The sequence below is a fragment of the Crocuta crocuta genome, unplaced genomic scaffold (assembly GCF_008692635.1).
Source record: "Crocuta crocuta isolate KB4526 unplaced genomic scaffold, BGI_CrCroc_1.0 scaffold41, whole genome shotgun sequence".
NCBI classification, from domain to species: domain Eukaryota; kingdom Metazoa; phylum Chordata; class Mammalia; order Carnivora; family Hyaenidae; genus Crocuta; species Crocuta crocuta.
In genome coordinates this window covers 11,719,324-11,743,830 of record NW_027529428.1, presented here as the reverse complement: position 1 = coordinate 11,743,830, position 24,507 = coordinate 11,719,324, and the positions used below count along the sequence as shown (strand labels likewise).

The window sequence follows — 24,507 nt, the reverse complement described above, 5'->3', positions numbered from 1 at the left end:
AAAAAAAAAAAAAGGAAGAGGAAGAGGATGAGGATGAGGAAGGAAGGAAAGAAGGAAGGGAAGGCAAAGAACCATCACCAAATCCAAATAATTTTAGTGTTCACTTCTACCAGTTATTGGAACTGGTAGATCCAATCATACACAAATGGTTCCAGACAGTTTGGACCATCCAGATTTTTCTCAGGGATGACTTAAATTTCTTCTCTGAGGAAGGGCACTGCTATTTTCCTTTAATTTCTGGAATTTTCTTTGGTAACATTTACTTTCTTTCCATAAAATATTTAAAGGGAGGGGAACAGGTTATGAAAATATTATCCCTTCATTAATAGAAAAATGGCCAATATGAAATAGATTTTGTATATAACTCTATATTAAGGGGAATAGTCAATATTAATTATAAAATTGTGTGTGTTGGGGGGACCACTCTGTACCTATTAGAATGGCCCTTTGCAACAACATACATGAACCTGGGGTACATCAGACACAGACAAATACTTCAGAACTCATGTGCAAAATCTAAAGCTATCAGATTCAGAAACAGAGAATGGTGGTTACAAATGCCAGGGGAAGGAGATTATTGGGAGATGTTGATTAAGGGATAAAAGTTTCAGCTGTGTAAGATAAATTCTGGAAATCTAATGTANTACACAAATGGTTCCAGACAGTTTGGACCATCCAGATTTTTCTCAGGGATGACTTAAATTTCTTCTCTGAGGAAGGGCACTGCTATTTTCCTTTAATTTCTGGAATTTTCTTTGGTAACATTTACTTTCTTTCCATAAAATATTTAAAGGGAGGGGAACAGGTTATGAAAATATTATCCCTTCATTAATAGAAAAATGGCCAATATGAAATAGATTTTGTATATAACTCTATATTAAGGGGAATAGTCAATATTAATTATAAAATTGTGTGTGTTGGGGGGACCACTCTGTACCTATTAGAATGGCCCTTTGCAACAACATACATGAACCTGGGGGACATCAGACACAGACAAATACTTCAGAACTCAGGTGCAAAATCTAAAGCTATCAGATTCAGAAACAGAATGGTGGTTACAAATGCCAGGGGAAGGAGATTATCGGGAGATGTTGATTAAGGGATAAAAGTTTCAGCTGTGTAAGATAAATTCTGGAAATCTAATGTACAACAATGTGGCTTTAGAGTTAACAGTATTGCATCATATAGTTGAAATTTGCTAAGAGGGTAGATCTCAAGTGTTCTCACCATGCACTTAAAAATTATAACTGGGTGAGGCGATAGTGTTAATTAAGTTGATTGTGATAAATATTTTACAAAATATACAAATGTCAAATCATCAAGTTGTATACCTTAAATATATACAATTTTTAATTGTCAACTATACTTCAGTTAGATTGAAAAAAATNAAGGGATAAAAGTTTCAGCTGTGTAAGATAAATTCTGGAAATCTAATGTACAACAATGTGGCTTTAGAGTTAACAGTATTGCATCATATAGTTGAAATTTGCTAAGAGGGTAGATCTCAAGTGTTCTCACCATGCACTTAAAAATTATAACTGGGTGAGGCGATAGTGTTAATTAAGTTGATTGTGATAAATATTTTACAAAATATACAAATGTCAAATCATCAAGTTGTATACCTTAAATATATACAATTTTTAATTGTCAACTATACTTCAGTTAGATTGAAAAAAATTCACTTATGGTGTCAGCTATGTGGCAGCACTTTTCAATGCTAGGGAAATATCCACCAGGATGCAATATATGCTCTAAATTATCAGCCAATATGTGGTGATGTGTCTCTTACAGCCAGGATAGAAATGGGAGTCACCCTTTTCTCTGCCATCCCTAGGGATCCATTAGCAACGTGTTTGTTTTTTGTTCCCACAACTTTGGGATCTATTCATTTAGAGATAAATCCCAAAGGAGAAAGCTTCCACTAGGAAACACAGCAGTGGGTTTTTGACTTGAACTTGACATGCCCTGCTGATCATTTTAGGCAACTCATGCCAAAGAACAGACTAACAACAACAACAACAAAGTCTCGGTACTTACTGACTGGGGTGATTGATCAATCCTGATCATCAAGAAGTGAGGCCAGGGAAGAGTATGTCTGGAACATCGGAGACCCTTTAGGCTGCCTGTTAGCTATCCTGTGTCCTGTGATAAATGTTAATGGAAAAGTATAATATCCAATACAACCAGGACTGCTAATGGCCCAGATGGTTCTGGAATGAAGGCTGGCTTCACCCCATCAAGCAAGATTATGACCAGCTGCACTGCTTGCTGAGGGAAAAGAAAATACAGACTGTGGGGACGCCTGGGTGGCTCAGTTGGTTAAGAATCTGACTTCGGCTTGGGGCGCTTGGATGGCTCAGTCAGTTGAGCTCCAACTTTGGCTCANACAAAAAAAAAAAAAAAAAAAAAAAAAACTTTAAAAAAAATTAAAAAAAAAAAAAGAATCTGACTTCAGCTCAGGTCATCATCTCACAGTTCATGGCCCTGAACCCTGCATCAGGGTCTGTATTGACAGCTCAGAGTCTGGGGCATGCTTCAATTCTGTGTTTCCCTCTCTCTCTGCCCCTCCTCTGCTTGTGCTCTGTCTCTCAAAATTGAATAAACCTTGAAAAAAAAAAAAAGGAAAATACAGACTATGGTAGTGAAAGATATGTAATAAGTACCAGCTATGACTACATGACCAGTCGTAGAAATGAGGAAGACAGTATTTATTTATTTATTATTTTTTGTTAACATTTATTTTTTGAGACACACAGAGACAGAGCACAAGCAGGGGAGAGGAAGAGAGAGAGGGAGACACAGAATCCAAAGCAGGCTCTAGGCTCTGCGCTGTCAGCACAGAACCCAATACGGGGCTCAAACCCATGAACAATGAGAGATCATGACCTGAGCTGAAGTCGGATGCTTAACCAACTGAGCCACCCAGGCTCTCCTAGGAAGGTAGTATGATGACTCTTTGTTCCTTGCTTTGATATGAACATATTCCTAATAAACATTATCCACTGTAATTTTTCTAATTCGCCTACTTTTTAACATGGGATATGTTATAGCAGTTAACTTTATCTCAGTGCTTAAGTTAAGGGCTTAAGGTGAAGCATAACTCAGCTGGGAGAGGTGTGAACATCATCCGGTGATGGACAGAAATGACATGTGAGCTTCTGTGTGTGCCTCTTTAGGGGAAAGGGTGTGCATCTTCCAGCTGCACGAGGGATAACTGCATCATGTTATATAGAAGCATGATTTTACTGTTGTCTGTACTTGAAAATTAAATGTGGTTTAAAAAAGAGAGAGTGACTTGTACATGCATGCCAGGGTGAAGAGTGCATTGTGGCCATTTGTATGGCACCACCTTGGTTAAACTTGGAGCTCCATTTCCCAGAATTACACTGTGTGTTTGGTTTCAGATTGTAGTTGGCCAAAAACGGAGCTCATATGAAATTTAGGAGGCAGAAGTAAGGCAATGGTTATTTTGTTGTCCAATATGGTGACAGATGGATATAGAAATGTCCATCTGTTTCCAGCTGTCACTCACTCTCACTCTCTCCCATTGCATGCCTAGGCCCTCTTCTGAATTTCTGGCGCTGCTGATCAACAGCAGCTACTGACTCGCCTCCAGATGCTTGATTAGGTTCCCCAGAGGTGGTAGCAACTTTCCTCAGACCTTTCCACGAACTTCCCCCTTTTGAGCCCCCTTCCTGTAGCTTGAAGTGCGTGGCTTTTCAAAATGACCAATATTGACACCACCTCTGACCCTCCAACTTTCTACAACCCTTCCCACACAGGAGGAAGTTATTATTTTTCAATGATAAATCCTTTATCCTCTAACACACACAATGACTCATCTCCCTACCTAAACTCTGACTGATACAGATGAAATCAGATACATCATGCGCAACTTCTTGGCAGTATTTATAAAAGAGACTTTACCTTCTTTATCCATTCCTTCTTCCTACTGCCTGGAGTACAGAGGCGATGGCTAGGGCTCTAGCAGCAGCTCTTGGACCGTGAAGGAGCAGTCACATTCCATGGATGGAGAAACAGAAAGAGAAGAAGCCAAGCTGGTGATTGTTGGGCCGCCATTTATATCTGCTTCCCTGTGGGTTTCTTACATGAAAAGAAATACATTTCAGTTTAGTCTGTTCTAAGTAGAGGTTTTCTATTACTCATGCCCTAAACTAGTCTTCATTGGGATACTGCCTAAGGATATTTTTCTTTTTATTTGTGCGTGATATCCCATCAGATTAATGTACCTTTTTATATGTAACTATTTCTCCTTGTAGATAGGCTCTGAGGTTTACTCCAATTTTCAGATGTTGTAAATAATGAGGCAGCAAATATCTTTGGGAATACATCCTTTGCCCTCCCATATTTACAAATCTCTCCCTCCACCAATATGTCGAGGAAATTTTGCTGTCCCCGTATTTGTAGGGAGCGTCTGAAACACAACAGTGCCCCAAGTATGTTTGAGCAGGGATGAATAGATGAATGAATGTTTCACGACTCTAGTCACGGTGTTGCAGTGCTCAACCTGAAGCAGCCCTTCCCAAGTGCTGGTCCTTCTGACCAAGTTCTTACGTAGGAAGCCACATCCTACAATCATCTCAAGCTCAGAAAACACATAAACAGCACCAAGATACAAGCTAATTTTTGTCTTCATAGCAAGTCCATGCTTTTTGTGCCTTTATGCATCCATCCATCCACCCACCCAACCATCCATCCACCCATCCATCCATCCATCCATCCACCCACCCATCCACCCACCCATCCATCCACCCACCCATCCACCCACCCATCCATCCACCCATCCATCCATCCACCCATCCATCCACCCATCCATCCATCTACCCATTCATCCATCCAACCAACCATCCATCCATCTATTTCTTCAGGACACATTTATGGAGCCTCCCTATAATGTATCAGGTATACTTTCTGATGCTAGGGATGCAGTAATGGAAAAGACCTGGTCCCTCCACTCAAACAGGTCACAGTCTAGTTGGGAGACCATTGGAGAAGCAGTTGCAGTGCAGAGGGACAGATACTCTGATGGGATAAGACCTAGGTGTCATGGGTTAATGGAAGGCCCTTCAACACAGAGCAAGGGGAAGTGAGGATATGCAATTCTTCAAGCAGTGAGCTCCACAAAGGGGGGGGGGGGGCGGGGGAAGGTAGAGGATATTCCCAGCAAAGGAGAACAAGGCCCATTCATGGACTGTGTGTCCGTGTGTCCTTCTCCGACTGCCAGTACCTACTCTTAACTTTCTTGAGACTTGCCCCTCACCCCTATTGACTCAGAGATACCCGGTGTGATGGTTCAGACTCCCAACCTCACTTCCTGCTGTGTTCTTTAACCATCTTGTGTTCTTTATTATTTTTACCCCTCTCACTGCCCCCTCCCCCTCCCCTGCCCCAAACGTGGACTTGAGTTTGTTTTTTTATTTAAGCCTGTGTTCATTTCCTGGGGCTTCTGTAACAAAGCACCACAAATGGTGGTTTAAGTAACAGAGATTTACTGTCTCACAGTCAGGAGGCTGAAGGTGGGGATCAAGATGTCAGCAGTGTTGGTTTCTTCCGACCTGTGCTCAGGTGTTCTTTGGCTTGGAGATGGCAGTCTCCCTGCGTCTTCACACTGTCTTCCTTCCTTGTGTTTGTCTCTGGGTCTAAATGTCTTCTCATTATGAGGATACCCTCATATTACATTGGCGCCTACCCTAATGATCTCATTAACTTGATTACCTGCAAAGATTGTTTCCAGATAAGGTCACATTCAGAGGTACTGTGGTTCAATATCCTTAATATCTTTTTGAGGGATACAATTCAACCCTTAACAGAACGCAAGATCTCACCTCCTGTCTCCTTGTTCCTGCTCTCGTCTGCCTCCTGCAAGGTGATATTTAGGAAAACCACCCCCAAAAAGTCCTGATGCTCATGCTTGTGATTTTTTTTCATCATTAATGTCCCCATGTTGTTGCTGTTCTGTTCTTAAATGAAACTGACCACCTCCTCTGTGGGCTTTAGCTCTAAGGCAGAGGAAATGAATAAGAGAGAATCCAATCCAACATGGTAGTGAGACCATTTCCATTTAGCTTTCTGCAGATTCTCACCATGTGCTTCATTCTCATAAACCATGCAGTTAAGCAATGTGCCCACTGAGCCAGGCCTTGCTGCTCCCTATTGTCAAAACGAACGTCTGGAGTAAGTAATGATAGCGGGATCACACACGCAGACAATGCTGTGTTCAGCTGTACCAGCTGAGAGCAATGTCAGCATGGATGTCTGTTACAGGCTCCAGGGGAGAGGGCTCACTTGAATAACTGCTCACAAAATTAGGCCTGAGAGTGCAAGCAAGCTATCCACTGCTTCAACAGAAAAGCCAACTATTGTGGCTGGGGGGTTTATTAGTAAACCTTTTCCAGAGACTCTTAACTAGCGCGTGCAGAGAGCTTCCAGGATCTGTATCAGTGTTAGTGTCCCAACCACCTGCCCTGGGCTCTCCCAAAGGTCACCTTCAGATTCACTGAATGATTCCCATGTACCATGAAGCCTTCTCAAACACCTGTCTCTTCTGCCTTAGGACTTTTCTGGGGCTGGAGGACCATCTTAGCCGAGGGCAAAGCAGGCTGGGAGAGCTGTAGAGTTAACTTTAAATTTCCAAGGTATGTTCTGCACCTTGTCTCAGAGGATCTCCGGCCAAACTGAGCCTCTGTTATCTACAGTGGTGCCTGCTCATTACCAAACTCACCCTTTATTGGGGTTCCTGCCTTCTCTGGTTTACCTCTTCAGGTTTCCTGGGATTCCCTCCCAAATAAACGACTTGCACCCACATCCTTATCTCAGAGCCTGCTCTTGAGGGGACTCACATTAAGTCAGGGCTTATAAACTCCTGAACCTCTATGCAAAAGTATGCGTGCCTGCGTACTTTTCTGGGAAAGGGTACGTGATTTTCATCGGCTTCTCAAAAGTTCTTACCCAGCACCCAAATAAGGGTAAAAAAAAACACTGCTCATCATTTCATGGATAAGAAGAGTTATTTTTGTCAGGTTTAATCAAATCACTTTCAGCCTGGGAAACCAAAGGGAATGGAGTCAATATTTCAACTTGTTGACACAGAAGCATGACGGGAACCAGGATGAGTGGAAGTTGAGAAGAGGAAAGATCTTAACATACAGCCCCCAAGTGCTGTTTCCAAGGCCAGTGATTGTCTAGGGCTAATCTGGTGTGGTATGTGTGTGTGGTGATGGTGGTTGGGGAGGGCGTTATTTTATGTCAAGGGGAGAAGAGCCAGTCACAAAAAGATAAAAAGGATAGGATTCCATTGATATAAAATACTCAAATTCATAGAGACAGAAGTAGGATGGTGGTTGCCAGGGGCTGAGGGGAGGTGAGAATCGAGGGAGTTGCTCAATGGGTATAGAATTTCAGTTTTGCAAGACCAAGAAGTTCTGGAGTATGATTGCACAGCAGTGTGGACATACTTAATACGACCTAGCAAGACACTTAAAAATGATTACAACAGTAATTTTTATATTTTGTATATTTTACCACAATTGTCAAAAAAATGCTTTTTAAAAAATGTTACTGATCTCAGTAACCAGCAACCAAAAAAGGTACTGTGACCCTCCGCCTCCCCGCCATATTGGCACTCTGTCTTTTCGAGGACTGGCACTCCCCACAGTGTGTAGTAAGGACTCCTGGGACTCAGCAAACTCTGTGTGTGTGAATACAGACAAGGGGGTGAGGGGGTGGCCTTGGTCCCTGACCCAGGAGTGACTTTAAGCAAATCCCTTTGATGTCTTTGTGCCAACATTTCTTGTGAGTTGAGGAAGACAGTCGCTGTTGTGAAGCCTCTTGAGTATTGTCAAGAGAGTGTGCACTCAGCAGGAAGAGGGCCAGGTTAGGCTGCGAAGCTGCTCCAACAGCAATGACAGAAATGAACGAGAGGGAGGAGAAAGGGCAGCGTGTTGTGTGAAGTCTGAGAACTAGGGAAGCAGAAAAGAACCAGAAACTGGAGACTGAAAATAGCCAGGAAGGAAATGAAGATAAGGAAAGACCAGGCAGTGAAAACTACTAGTAAAGTTGCTTTAGACCAATGAGTCTCTCAAACTGTGGTCCTTCTACCCCAAGGGGTGTGGAGACAGATTCTTGGTTCTCGCTGCTCAAAGAAATGTTCTTTTTTCTTAATCTGATAACCAAAAATGATTTAAGTATATCCTACACAATATGGCATTTGTGTGTATGTAATTGCTAAGCAATTCCTTCAAGTTAGAGAATTTGACTTTTATTGACTTTTAGTGTCTGGCTTCTGTTGGATGGGCTGGTAATAGCGTGGTGTCTGCCACTGTCCTCCTGTCCAAGTCCTGTGGGATCATAAATTGCCACTAGAACCCTTTTTCCAGAGTAAGATTTTAGTCCCTCTTTTTGAGTTATTGAGGCTTACATTTGCCATCGTGAAAATGGCGGGGATTTGCAGGAATGTGCTATTGTGACTGCTACCAGTGGGTGCAAAATGTAAGTGAGGTGCTGGAGTCAAGGAACATCAGAGGACACTGAACTACCCTGCGTGTGCAAAGGGCTTATACGACTGTGAAAACCCGAGGTGGAAGTCACAGAGCTTGTGATACAAAGAAAACTTGACTTAAGATCAAATTGTTTTTAAAATATTCTCCTTCTTTTTTTTTAAATGTTTTCTTTTTTTGAGAGACAGAGAGAGAGAGAGAGAGAGAGAGAGAGAGAGAATGAGCCAGGGAGGGGCAGAGAAAGGAGGAGGCACAGAATCTGAAGCAGCTCCAGGCTCTGAGGTGTCAGCACAGAGCCCGACGTGGGGCTCGAACCCACAGACCGTGAGATCATGACCTGAGCTGAAATCAAGACTCAGAAGCTTAACTGACTGAGCCACCCAGGCACCCCTAACATACTCTCTTTCTAACACTTAGAGGATTTTGTGAACATTCTAATCGTCACCTCTTTACTAAAACCAGAAATTGGTTTTTGACATCTGCTGGGGGAAGAAATCTTGAGTCATTATTTTCCTCTGCTGATGCCACCAGTAATTAGATCAGAGAATGCATTTGGTCCAGATTTTAGTAAAGCTAACAAATTGTAAAGTGAGTTTGATAACTTTTCAGAGCTTATAAAGCAATGCAACATTAAAATTGCCTTTTAATTTGGTTAAATATAAGATATGATTACCTTTAACTAAGTAAACAATACTTTTATTAATACGATTTTATATGAAATACTTTGCAAATAGGCAGTATTCATATTAATATTACTGAAATAAAAAGAGCAGGATAAATGTAGATCTGGACTTTTTTGTGTGTTTACCAATTTACTGTGATTATTGTATATTGTATATTGTATAAATTGTATAACCAATTTATCTGTTATTATAAAGGAAACAGAAGAACAGTCAGATGAAGTGATACTTAGGGCAAGGTTAGGAAGGGTCCCAAACTCAGACCCTTCTGTCCCCATGGAACTGGGGTGCACACCCCTCCCAATACATTCACCAACCTGGAGGCTGCCTAAACTTCATTCGCTTGGGTGTTTATGGAACCCTCATTACATAGACATGATTGATTAAATCAGGTCATTAGTGATTGATTCAGCCTCTGTCCCTTCTCCCCTCCCTGGAGAACTGGGGGGAGAGCTAAAAGTTGGTTGTCCTGTTGCTACTAAAGCCTACATTATCAATTTAGTTTGAGCAGAACAGTAATTTCCAAACTGTTAATATAATATTACAAATATAAAATTGATTGGCTTTCTTGTTTTGGTTTACATTTCACTTACATTTCCCCCCCTTTGTCTAGTGCATAAGAGCTACGGGCACAAGGAGACTATATACCTAGGTTTACGTGTAACATTAATTAAATAATACGTGTAACATTAATTAAATAAGGTTACAGTGGGAGTGCTTAAGTGAACCCTGGGAAATCTGTCAGACTTTGTCTTTTCAGAAGAGCTTTGTACATTACTCAGCCTAGAGAAATACCATCTTAGAGCCTACGAGGAGGCCATGTCAATGTAGACTAGGTTATCAGTGTTTGGAGATCCTTCTCCATGAGACTCTCGTGCTTCTGCACATCTTGTCAGCATAGGCAGTGACTACCCTTGTTCTGGACTGTCCCTTCAAGTGGTTTGTACAGTGAGCAACATTGGCAGAGAGACAATGTCTCTCTGAAGCAAAGTACAGATTTACTTACAGTGTTGGAATAGAGAGAGAATAAAAGGGAGGCATGTTTCCTGCCCCTTATAAAAGATTCAAGTTTCTGAAGTTCTGTATTCCTCTCCTGTAATGCAGCCTACTGTGAATGCAGGTATCATCTGGTCCTCTTCACATTACCCTGTGGGTATTGAGACTTGAGGAACTGGCACAAAAATACTGATCCTCTAGCTGCTACTAGTGCTGTGAGTAAAAAAACTACCTTTGTTTCTGACCCAAGAGTTTCGTGTCTTCTGCCACCACCGTGAAACTATAGTTGACTGAATTGTTATCTTCCAAGTAGGGCAAAATCTCAGATCCTTCCTGGTTCTAGACAGTTAAGCTGGCCACATGCAGGAAATGGGTCTGCGATATGACCTGAATGGTGAGTACAATTTGGCTAGATAGATGTGAAGCTGGCATTCCACTGGATGAATGTCACAAAGACTTGGAATGGAAATTGGTTGTGGTCTTTGGTAGGGTGGTGAATAGATTAGCCTAACTAGAGGGTTGGGGCAAAGAAGCACAAAAACTTAGATTAGAAAATTAATCACAGGATAAATTGTCATATACTGAAATATTATGTTAAAAAATATTTTTTACATACATACAGATATGTAATAGAAAAACTTTGAAGCTTTCTACCTCTGAATAATTGGTTTATTTGTTCATTTATTTACTTAAGCTTCTAAGCAAGGAGATGACATAATGAATGTCAAAGTATGATGCTATACAGAATAAAGTATGGTGTAATGAAACATCACCAGATTTCTTATCCTGACTCTGCCACTTACCAGGTGTGTGACCTAGTGCAAATTATTTCTCTGAGTCTAGTGTTTCCATCTGTAAAAGGGGGGTAGTAGTCACCTTAGCTTAGGGAGGTATCACACAGATGATAGATAATGTTTCTAAAGTTCTTAGTGCAATGTAGTGCATAGGGGGGTCAATAATTGGTGAAGATTTTCAGCTAGCTATATGCAGAATATAGATATGGGAATACAGACATCCTTTTNAAGGATAAGGTCTTAGGACCCAGACTAAGATAGTAATGGTGGAACAGAAAGGACCTTGAATAAATGAAAAACTAGTGGAACTTGGAAATTGATTGGACATCACGAGAGCCAGCATTTGTTGACTGCCTCCATTGTGTCTAGTGCTATTCTAAGCCCTTAAGTATAGTATAGTATACTATATATATACTATATATAGTATATAGTGTATATATACTATAGTATATAGTGTATATAGTATATATAGTATATGGTATATATATATAGTGTATATATATAGTGTATATATATATAGTGTATATATACTATAGTATATAGTATATATAGTAGAGTATAAGTAGATACTCTTATTGTTGCCATCTTACAGTTGAGAAAGCTAAAGCTCACCAAGATAAAATAACTTGCCCAAAATCAAATACCTAAGAACGAAAGCAATAGACTCAAATGCAGTCAGCACAGTACCAAAGTCTGTATGCTGAACTTTCACGCTACACTATCTCCACAACATCAGAAGAAGCAAGGAAACAGTGAAGACTCCCTTGTTGGAAGTTACAGCAGCCCTGCGGTGTGTGGTTCTGATGTTTGCTCTGCCTATTTTGCCTTTTAGTCTGCCTTGTAATTTTTTCTTGATAGCCAGACATGGTGAACTGGATGGAAGGAACAGCTACTCTAAATAGGCATTTAGTAATGAGGTGGTGAGGTGGGCAGGAGGGGGAGCATTCTATAGTCCTGTGATTAGGTCTCAGTTTTTGAGTGAGCCTGTGCCTCTGGACTGTGAACTTTAAAATGTTTCTCACGATTACTTTTTCTCCTTATGTGGGATGGGATGGCTATATTGGACTGGGGTTGGGTATTTCCCTCTCAGGTCAGTTAGGCTCTGATAATACCCTGGCAGGTAAGGCTCCTGAGGGCACACCTTGTCAAGAACAGAGTGCTCTGGGTTTATTTCAAACTGATTCTTTTTCCTTTCCATCTACTGGAAGCCCAAGGGGATTTTTCTCCATATTTACTGTGGGAACCTAGTTGAACTCCTGGAGGTAAATTTCACAATATTGTGGAGACGCCAAGGGGAACCCCCTGAAGTTTCTAACTCTCAGATTTGTCCACAATGAGCATTCAGCAGCTCGTGAATTTCAGTTCAGTTTTTTTCCCCCAGTGGTATCCATTTGTGAGTCTCGGCTTGGGGAAACCATGACTCCCTCTACACCCTTGTCTCTCCTGCCATGGGGGTAGTAGTTTGCCCTATGTCCTCCAAGGATACAAGAATCATTGTGGATTGTTCGGTCTGTTCAGCTATTTACTTGTTGGAAGGAGTAGTGACTTCCCAACTCCTTACAGCCCTGGAAGTGGGAAGTTCTCTTCACTGGTCTAGGAGGGCAGGAGGGACAGAAGCTTGCACTGAGAAAATGCATATGAGGGGGGACCATTGGAGGTGGGCTATAGTTGCCTTTGTAAGAAGCTAGGACTGAAGGCAGAGATGTGAAAGTTGTCTATCACACAGGACATGTGTTCCATCAACACCCCCCTCTTTAACTGTCAAAGGTGTGTGACCTTATGTAGAGATTGCCTGGCAGAGCTGACCAGGAAGTGGAGAAAAGTTAGGGACATCTGGCATCTCTGGGTCTGGGGTTGCAGGGGGTATTGTTATGTCTTATATCTCCTCAGAAGGACCCTTAGTCCCCTTCTGCCACTAGTGACTCTATTGCCCAAGAGGAAGAAGGTAAGACCATGGATTTTTTCCATTAACCCCCTTCATCGCATTGTCGGCCATGGTTGACTCTTCATCTCCTTATGATAGACATCATGGTAAAATGGAAAAAGTTCCAAAGTTGGAATTAGATGGATTTAGACTGAAATCACAACTCTGTAACTCACAGCTCATTTTGTGTAAGTTAATTATAAATCATTTAATCTTGGAATTTTTTTAACTGTAAAACGAGAATAATAACACCTTTCTTACACAGTTGTTGTGAAATAACTAAGGAAAGTCTTCAGTAAATGTCAGTTACCTGCCCAGCTATTCCATCCTCTCCCCTTCTGGGCTGGTTTAAGCTATGGTCACGAATCCTTCGACACTCTTTCCACTGAGAGGTGGGGATCTATGTCCCCTCTCATTGAGTCTGGGCAGGCTGATGACGACTTCAACCAATGGAGTAGGGTGGAAGTGTCATTATGTGACTTCTGTGGTCATTAAGGACAATGCAGCTTTTTGCTTATTCACTAGAACATTTGCTGTCAGAGCCTGAGATACCACATAAGAAGCTTGGCCACACTGAGGCTGACATGCTGGGTAGATGCCGGTAGAGGCTGACCATGGGTAGATGCTCTGGTGGACAGCCACTACTGAGCCCAGCCTTAGGACCACTCCCAAAAAGGCACAAGGCAAATAGTAAAACAGAACTGGCCCTTTCAAACCAGCCCAGCTGTCAGCTGAATACCACAGACTGACCTCTATTGATGACACATGAAACAGAAAGATCACCCAGCCAAACTCTGTCCAAATTTCCAACCCATAAAATTGTGAGATACAATAAAATGATTATTTTAAGCCTTTAGGTTTCGGAGTCGTTTGTAACCCAGCAGTAGTTAACTAGAACAACCCCTTTTATCTCAATCTCTCCCATCCTCGGCCTCCTTACCTCCTTGCCAAGCCTGAGTATTTTCTGATTTTAATCTCCTTCTTCCTTGTAACTCAATGTAAAAAATGTGGTTTGGGGCACCTGGGTGGCTCAGTTGGTTACGTTTCTGACTTGTGCTCAGGTCATGATCTCATGGTCCATGGATCTGAGCCCCGTGTTGGGCTTGTGCTGACAGCTCAGAGCCTGAAGCCTGCTCCAGATTCTCTGTCTTCCTCTCTCTCTCACCCCTTCCCCACTCACTCTGTCTCTCTCTCAAAAATAAACATTGAAAAAAATTGTCTTAATGTGATTCCAGGGCCATTTATTGTATCTCCATCCACCTCCTTCCCTCCTTCCTTCAGTAGGAATTTCCTGGGTGTTTCCACTCTGCTTGATGTTAGATTCAGCATGATCCCTTTCCTCTCTGTCAAGGGTCAGCAAACTTGTTGAAAAGACCAGAGAGTATGTAATTTAGGCTTTGCAAACACCTACCTGACTCTGCTTTTGAACCACAAAAGCATTCATAGATGTCAACAAACAGGTATGGCTACATTCCAATAAACATCACTTACAAAAATAGGCATCAGGTTAGATTTTCTCCACCAGCCCCAAGTTTGCTGACCCCTGATCTAGGTGCTTAACACCTGGCCAGGAACATGTTACCTCTGCAGATGTCTGGCGGGGCAGCCTGGCGGTACATGCCAACACTGTCTGGTTGCTAGATGAAGAGTATCCACCCCTTTTCAACTCCAGTAGGACCTGGGATGTAAACTGAGTCTTGGCTGACAGAGGATAGATGTTCTGACACAGAGATCATGACACCAGAACACGAACAAGGATGTTGAAGAGGCTGATTGAGCAGCAGATGAGAATGGCCCCGGAAGAAAAGTGATAGATAAGGCAGGAATGCCAGAGGACCTCATTTTCTGAAATTGAAAGAATGCTTCGTTGGCTCACTCATTTTTCTCTCCAAAGAGTTGTAAGGACAAATCAGATAAGGTAAAAGGGCTGTGAGCTTCATAGACGCCTGCCAGGTGTTACTGAGGCGATCGTCTTTCCTTTTCAGGAAAATAGCTTCTTAAAGTAGATGGCTTCGGATCACAGTGTAAAACCTCTCCCCCTCCCTCCAACAGGGCTGGCATTCACAGGAAGGAACCAGAATAGCATGTAATGTTCCATCAGCTCTTCCAGCAGTGAGACTAAATACACACAAACTATTCCAAATTTATATCTGCTGCGAACGTGAACAATGACACAGTGTCGTTCTGCTGTGGGATTCGTCTGGATGAATCAGAAAGAAGGGTAACACACACTCCCGTCACTTGCCTGACTTTTCCAACTTCATCACGCCTTCGTGACCAAAAACATAACTGGCTTCATTTTCATCCTCCTTTATTTGGTAGCTCTGTCATGAAGATCGTGAATGCAGATTGAGATGGAAATGGAAAATTCAGAGGAGATACAATGCCAGTTTATCTGGCTATCTCAGCTTTATATCTTTAAATCAGCTCAGTTTATTTCAGTTAAAGGGGTTTATTGGAAGGTTACACAGGGACATAAAGAGGGCAAGATATCTTCTCAGAGCTGCAAAGCCAGGCAACATCATGAAAAACTAGCAAAGTGTGGCATACAACAATAGCTCTAAGCCTCTATCCAAAGGTCCGGGAACCTAAGAGTGGTGGCTTTGTCTGTTTTCTTACAGTCTTCTTTCTTAGTGTCCTTTGGCTTCAAACTCCACTGCCAACTGCTGACCCCTTCTAGGTCTCTCCTTTAGATTCCATATGAGAAAGAGTGTGATTAGGATAATCCATGTCCTGAAGAGTAGAACACGCCTGCGGGAAGAACAGTGCAGGGCTCCCAGACAGCCTGTAAATGTTGGCTTAGGATCCGTTTCTCATCTTTGGTTCCATCAGCTGAGGCTGGCAGTTGGGGGCCAGGTGTTATAAAGCCTGATGACTTAGCTTTACTCACAGACTCCTCTCCAGGACCTGCCTAAGCCCCAGTTCCAAGCCATGGGCACCAGGAGGCCATGCTCTAGGACCTCCCTACCTTGCCCCTTCTCATCCTGTGTCCACCAGTTTCCTGACTCTGAGTCCTTTCTTAATCATGATTCCACACCTGGCCACTCATATTTGTATTGGCTTCTGACTCTTCAAGAACCTGCAAAGGCTTTGGCTCAGCCTTACTATGCCGACTTGCTCTCTTTCACATTGCCTTGGAAATAAATCTTCACCCGGCGGGGCCTCTTGGTGTGAAGGGGACAGTCTAAGCTGCTGCAACAAAAAGACCTCAATAGTACAGAGGTTTAAATAAATATGAGCTTATATCTCTTCCAAGTCATAGTCCAGAAGTAAGTGGTCTATCATTACCTGCTACCTTTAATACATGGCTTCCTCCTTGGGTCCCAAGATGGCTGCTCTCATTAATGCCTTTTGCCAGCCAGTAGAAAGAGGGGGAAAAAAAAATGGGGAATGTATACCCTTAGAAGGGGGAAACTCCAGCAATTGCTCACATTACTTCTGTCACACCCCACTGACAAAATCCTAGTCACATGACTCCCCCCAACTTCTAGCAAGATGGGGAAACGTAGTCTCTAGGTGGGCACTTGTGCCCATCTAAAACTCACAGTGGGGGTGGGTGGGTAGATCATTGAATGGAATTAAGGAGAATTAATTCTGTAGAACAGCAAGTGGGCTCAGCTTCAGGGAAAAACTTGGACTGAGCCCAAGGTCAGATCCATATTTTACAGGACCTGAAGCTTATGCAACTTCTAGAGCCCTCTTTTAGACAAAGAAAGCCAACTGATGACCACTAAATTATGAATACAGGACCTTGGAAGTGAGGGACCAGAAAGCTTAAGCTTTTATCAGCTTCCTGGTAAACCTACCTCTGCTCAGGCACATTCATTTCTGTCTCCATCAAATTCTCCCAACTTGTGCCAGTGGCAGGTTATACCCCTTCTGTAGGATGGATTTTATAAATGTTCAAAGCCAGTGCCAAATGTGGTGGCAGCATTTTGCTAAATGATAAGAAAACAAAACAAAATATGTCTTCAATTTCCTCTTCCTGGTGCTTTTGCTGTAGTCTCTAACTATGCAATGAGGTTGGCTGGTGGGCAACCCCAGCAAGGTTTGAAAAATGCTCTGCCTCTAATGGTGTAACTGGGGTGTAGTCATAAAAGCTGCTGCTGTGATTTCTCCTCGGGTGCAGTCTACTTCCCAGCCCCTGATTGGTGGAGAGACCTCCTTATTTATGGGCAATTATTCTGTGCAGACAAGATACCATAAGAAGCCTGTTGTGCAGCTGCTCATGGAAACTCTTACTGTGTCTTCATTTTCATATCAGTAAGCACGCTGTAGGAGACGAAGAACAGACTGAGGGCTGTGGCATTATCCTGCACACAGTCAATCAAGACCAGGCTAATTAGATTTTCCAGGTGCTTGGATACTGTGGGACTGCATATTACATAAATACATAGATAAACGTTCCCCCGCCACGAGGACCAAAGAACTTCTGCAGAAGGCTGCAAAATAAGTCTTTAGAAAAGGCTTCAGTTCTCTTGCTTGCATGTTCTTTCTCTTTCAGGAAACATAATGAAACCCTGATAAAATTGAAATGCTTGGACTTGTGCATTATTAATGAGTTTTATTGAGTAGAGCAGTGTTCCCCCCAAAATGAAAATCGGAAAACATTCATGCCAAAGGCTAGATGAAATCAAATATGTAAATACTAGCACATTGAGGAAAATATTCAAAAGGGTTTGATCCAAGAGACAATGATTGCTATTCATATCTGCATTCATACCATCCCTTGACTACATTTAATCTCCTTGACTTTATATGAGAGATTTTTTTTTAATCATGTTTTTCATTCGTTAAAGCTACAGCCTGCTTCTGGCTATTGGGTATATGGCACATATCCTGTTCCTCGGTGGCGTTAGTATATCCTCCCCTCTCCAAAGGTTAACTAACACCAGTATCTGTGTATGTAAGAACACTGTGACTTTGTGACTTCCTTTTTGTAAATATGGACATCTGGGCATTTGTGTGGTCACTTTACTAGCATTTCCTCTTATGTTTTGTGTGGATATCTTTCAGGGGTCCATCCTTAGTCCTTCCCTCCTCTTCCTTAACATTCCTATGTTGATGTTTTTTCCTGCTTGATCGCCAACTCAGAACTCTCCTCTCTGAACTGTGAATGGATCCTCTGGAGTATCTCCTCGCAGGTGGAACAGTAGCACCACAATCTCAAACACTTCCAAATATGAACCCACTGTCTGTCCAATCGGTTTGGTCTTCCTCTCGTACTTCCTGTCTCCATGAATGGCTCTGTCACCCTCCTGGGCTGGGGGTCACACTTTACTCCTCCCTCCCAGTTATCTCACTCTCCGTGTTCAGTCACCAGGCTGTGTTGATTCTCCCCCTCCAGTTTATCTCATATCTGCCTACTGCTCATTCTCCACTGTGGAACCTTCAGCCAGAATTTCATTATCTCTTGCCTAAAGTACTGAACAACTTCTAGCCTCCCTGTTGCCTGCTGTCAGGGTGATTTTTCTCAAGACACGTGTCAGTTATCTTACTGCCTGGTCTGAAATGTTTCACAGTTCCCCACAACTTTTGGGGTAAGGCCAGAGTTCCCTTAGGATGGTTGTACAACACCCTTTGTTTTCCATCTCTTGCTTACCTATTTGGCAAAATTAATGTACATCAGGGTGCATCAGAAATCAAAAGCAATGTACATCAGAGCTTAGAAAAGTCAGTGCTTTCTTAGTTCTCTGAAAAAGTATGTGATCTACCCTTCTTGGAGGTCTCACCTCCTCCAAGGGGCTTCCTTTCACCCCATCACCCTGGGTTTGGCGCCCCTTCTCTGTGCTCTCATTTCCCACTGGGTCTCCCCATCTCACTGTTTCTGCCATACTGCATGGGGACTGACCATTCTTATTGGCTCCCCCACACCTACACCAAGTCCCTGCAAGGACTTGATCTCTTCAGAAGGAGGCACACTGTGTCTTGTTCTTATTTGTGTTGCTCACATCTGAGCATGGTACTGACCCATAATAGGCATTCAAGAAATGTCTATTAAATTAGTGAATTTGGTAAAAGAGAATCAAGTGTTAGATGGGTGATTGGACCCAAAGGCTGGAAATGTCTAGAAAATATGTATATAAAATTCCTTGGGCAGATTCTCCTCTACTTTTTGAGGCATCACTTTCCATACTCTCAGGTCCAAGTTTCTTATCCCTTAACCCATAACTAAATGTGTGATGAGCACCTCCGATGTGTCAGAAATGTCACAGTGCACCAAGGATATCTAGGCTGTAAAGTTGTCCATGGGATTATCTCTCCCTCAAGAATCTCATAGTCCAGGTTAGAGACACGGCTAATAACAACTAGGTTGTTGCAACGAGATAGTTGTTAACAATACAGGTCATATAGGAAGCCAAAGGAAGAAACATCTTATTTTTCAGAGACATAAATAAGGAAGAGGTGACATTTGAATCTTCAAGCCTGGGTTGGTGTTTACTAGGATGATGCAGATTTGAGCATGAGTATTTTAGAGAGAGAAAGGTCAGCCCCAACATTAGGTGATTGACTTCTGGGGATGGAAGGTGGAGGGCTTAGCTGGACAGAATCATGAAGGGCAATGCCCATATGCCAAGAATTTTAGATTTGGACTTCTAGGAGATGAGGAATCATTGAAAGTTTTTAAACAAGTTTAATCAATTTTGCATGATTGTGGGACCATTTGGGTAGCTCTGTGGAGAGTTTTAGAAGGAGAATAAAGAAGCAGCTGCGAGATTAGTTAGGAGACTATCACAGTGTTGCAGGCTAGGGATTATGACAGACCCTAACCTAGTGGCTACACATGCAGACCCCTGCCTTCACACCCCAGCTCTCTTGGCTGCCAGCTTCAAGTTACTGAACTTCTCTGTGCCTCAAGGTCCTCGTGTGAAAATCAGGCTTGTAACAAAATTGATGAGATAGCCATCCAAGATTAAATGGACAGTAATCCAAAGTGCATAGAACATGCCCACCTAATTCTATGAGGGCACGAACCAAAAAGAACACAGAAGAGAGGGATGAGGTCCAAAAAATATTTGGCAAGTAAAATTGAAAGCATTGGGATTATGACAGTGTGTGAAGATAAAGAAATGGGTAACTCAGGGATGACTCCCAGGTTTCTGGCCTCAGCAACTGGGTGAGTGGTGGTGCCTTTCAGAGGAGGAAGAACAGGGATTGTTTTAAAAGGTCAGGGGTTGTTAGTGAGTTTGATTTTGTAAATGTTGAATCTGAGTTTCTTGCAGCACATTCAAGGAGAGCTTATTTAATAGTTGGCTGTTGGGAATACAGATCTGGGATTCTGGGGAGACACACCCAGGCTGAAGACGTCAGCATCCAGGTAGGGATGGAAGCCATGAAACTGTATGGCCAGGTGGAGACAGGACAAGTTAAGAAGAGGGTTCTTAACTCTCTAGGGGACAGTGACACTGCCGCAGCAGGTAGAGGAAAAGGTCCCAGAGAAGGAGGCTGAGCAAGACAAAATAGAGGAGCATGAAGAGAATCATAGCAGAAAAAATTAAAGAATGGTCGCCTGTTACTTAGCAATGTCATGAACATCAGGTGTCTGGAAATACACTGTAGCAGAGCATTGGCTCCAAATTCCAAATTTTATGAAAATTATTTGTTGGAGGCCTGTTTTGTTGAGTCCAGCCTCAAACCTTTGAAGCTGCAAATTTATACTAATTTGCACATGTAGTTTGTATCCCACAAGCAAAACAAGACTAAGATATTGTCATTGCAATTCTTCAATTTTCCATTTCAGGAATCAGGCTTTACGTAATTCAGCTTTCTAACACTTATTGTTTGTTAAATCAAGAACTAATATACCTACAATGATTAAATCTTTGATAAGGCAGTTATACAAAGGATGGCGTGAGAGCCATGTGATTCTTCAGTTCACCTTTTTGGTAACTCAGGAATTTAGAACAAATTCCCTGGTGTGATTCCTTTGAACCAACACCTAATCTGTCACACATAAAAAAAAATTATCAGTAGGTGATACTTGCTCATGAGAAAATCAGTGAGCATTATGTCATAGAATTCTTATAATTAAAAAAATCCTATTGAGGGTCTAACATACAATAAAATAAAACATCCTCCACATAGAAATTTTAAGATTTTAAAAGAAATCCAATAGAATGATAAGAATATGTAGTGTGAACCTGTGTGTGTAATTTTTACCTTTATTTATTCATCATATATGCATTGAACAACTGCTTTACCTAACACTCTGCAGAGTACAGGGCACGTAATAGTGTTCAAGGCAAATACTAACATGCTTTGATGGAGTTCACAGTAATGTGAAGACATCAACTCAAAAACTAAAAAGAAAAATTTTTTAAAATCCTTGCTTTATTTTGTAACAAATGCTGTGATGGAAAGAAGGGGCCGAGCATGGGGCTTATGGATAAGAAAGAGATAACCCAGGGGTACCTGGGTGGCCCGGTCTGTTAGGCATCTGACTTTGGCTCAGGTCATGATCTCACGGTTCGCGGGTTCGAGCCGCTGCATCGGGCTATGTGCTGACAGCCTGTCTCCCTCTCTCTCTGCCTCTCCCCTGCTCGCTCACTCTCTTTCAAAAATAAATAAACATTTTAAAAAAGGAGATAACCATGAAAAGAGTCATGGGAAAGCTTCCCAGAAATTGGTAGTAGCGCACATGCAAAAGCCTGTGAAATTAAGAAAAAGGCCAATATGGCCAGAGTTTAGCAAATGGGATTGGTGGGTGACAGATTCAGGAAGGAGAATGGCAAAAATTTGAATGTTTCTTTCAATGCAAGGGGGAGAGTTTCCATAAGAAGGAATGTGGCTGATGTTTCCAGCTTAACCTCTCAGCATTTAAGAAGTTTTAGCCCAGGACCTGGGCAAAATGTTGCAGCTGTCCATATCCTCATCACATCATAGGCCATAATAACAGGCTGCCATTATAAGGGGCAAGATGCTTTCTTGACATTTCCCACATTGGCACAGGTGGTTATGAATCTAGGTAGCAAGTAAGGGCACTAAGCTCTCCTTTGGAGCCCAGGAATAGTTCACCCCTTATGTTTGGGACATGTTTACTCCTGCTTTTGAGTCTTGGGTGGCAGATTCCATTGCTCTGAAGGAGAGCTTTCCTGATCTCACGTGTGAACTGATGTCTAAGTCAGGAAGGCTGGACCTCTGTTAACCCATATAAGGAAGATTCACATTCAGGGGCACCTGCGTGGCTTGGTTTGTTGAACGTCGGACTTTTGATTCTAGCTCATGTCATGATCCCAGGGTCATGGGATCAAGCCCTGTGTTGGGCTTTGGGCTCAGTGTGGAGCCTGCTTCAGTTTCTCTTTCCCTCTCTCTCTCTCTCTGCCTCTCTCTCTCTCTCCCTCAGCCTCTCTCTCCCTCCCTCCCTTCCTCCTTTCCACCCTCTCTCCCTTCTTCCCTCCCTTTGTCCCTCCCTCCTTCCCCCTCTCTCTCTCAAATAAAAAAAGAGAGAGAGAGACTCACATTCAAAAGGAGTGTTGGAGAACTGAAGAGGTGCTAACAGTCCTATAAATAAGATTTGGGGAAGGTAAATGTGTTTTAAAAGAATGTAGGATTCTCTAGCCAGATTTACCAAGGAAAAAAGAGAGAGGGCCCAAATAAAATCAGAAACAAGAGAGGAGGAGTAACAACTGACAGCACAGAAATACAAAAGATTATAACAGAATATTACAAAAAATTATATGCTAACAAAATGGACGACCTAGAAGAAATGGATAAATTCCTAGAAGTGTACAATCTTCCAAAATCAAGTCAGGAAGAAGTAGAAAATCTGAACAGACTGATAGCTATTAATGAAATTGAATTGGTAACAAAAAATCTACGGGAAATAGATGTCCAGGATCAGGTGAATTCATAGCTAAACCATTTAAAGAGGAGTTAATACTTACTCTCCTCAAACCATTCCAAAAACTAGAAGAGGAAGAAAAGCTTCCAAATAGATTTTATGAGGTCAGCATTACCCTGGTAACACAATCAAAGACACCACACACACACAAGAAAACTATAGACCAATACCCTTGATGAACACAAATGCAAAGATCCTCAACACGATATTTGCAAACTACATTCCACAATACATTAAAAGAATCATTTCACGATAATCAGGTGGGATTTATTCCAGGGATGCAAAAACGTTTCAATATTTGCAAGTCAATCAATGTGACACACCACCTCAACAAAGCAAAGTATAAAAATCATATATCATATGATCATCTAGGTAGATAGAAAAGGCATTTGACAAAATTCAACATCCATTCATCATAAAAAAAAAAACACTCAACAAAATGGGTTTAGAGGGAACACGGAATAATATTACCTCAAAATAATAAAGGCCGTATATGAAAACCCCACAGTGAACATCTTACTCAATGAAAAAAAACCTGAAACTTTTCCTCTGAGATTAAGAACAAGACAAGGATGTCCGCTCTCACCACTTTTAACCAACGTAGTACTGGAAGTCCTCGCCACAGCAGTGAGACAAGAAAAAGAAATTAGAACCGTCCATGTTAGTAAAGAAGAAATTAAACTGTCACTATTGGCAGATGACATGATATTATACACAAAAACCCTAAAGACTCCATCAAACACACACACACACACACACACACACACACACACACGAAGTAATCAATGAATTCAGTTAAGTTGCAGTATACAAAATTAATACCCAGAAATTCATAGCATTGCTATGCACTAATAACAAAGCAGCCTAAAGAGAAATTCAGAAAACAGTTCCATTCACAACGGCACCAAAAGAATAAAATACATAGGAATAAATTCAACCAAAGATGTTAAAGGTTTCTACTCTGAACACTATAAAGTATTGATTAAAGCAATTGAGGGGGACACAAATAAATGGAAAGACATACTGTGCTTGTGAATTGGAGGAATAATATCATTAAAATGTCCATATAACATAAAGCATCTACAGATTCAATACAGTCCCTATAAAAATACCAACAGCTTTTTGTCACAGAGCTAGACTAACCCACCTATTTGTATGGAATCAAAAAAGAGCCTCAGTAGCCAAAGAACCTTCAACAACAACAATACAAAGACAGCTGGAGGCATCACAATTCCAGATTTCAAGATCTACTACAAAGCTGTAATAATCAAAACGGTATGGTACTGGCACAAAACCAGACACGTAGATCAATGGAAAAGAATAGAAAATTCAGAAATAAACCCACACACATGGTCAATTAATCAATGACAAAGGAGGCAAGAACATACAATGGGGAAAAGGAGTTTCTTCAACAAATGGATGTTGGGAAAACTGGACCACTACATGCCAAAGAATGAAACTGGACCACTCTCTGACACCATACGCAAAAATAAACTCAAAATTGATTAAAGTCCTAAATGTGTGACCTGAAACTATGAAACTCCCAGGAAAGAACAGAGGCAGTAATAGCTCTGACGTTGGCCATAACATTTTTCTAGGTATTTCTTCTAAGCTAAAGGAAACAAAAGTAAAATTAAACTATTGCAACTACACCAAAATAAGCGTTTGCACAGTGATGGAAACCACCAATAAAACAAAAAAGGCAACATAATGAATGGGAGACGATATCTGCAAATGATATATCCAATAAGGGGTT

At 41.7% G+C, this 24,507-nt stretch overlaps 1 pseudogene; it reads left to right on the top strand.

Annotated features, from left to right (window-relative positions):
• LOC144227607 (uncharacterized) overlaps positions 1-24,507 on the top strand; it is a 55,212-nt pseudogene that overhangs the window by 1,480 nt on the left and 29,225 nt on the right.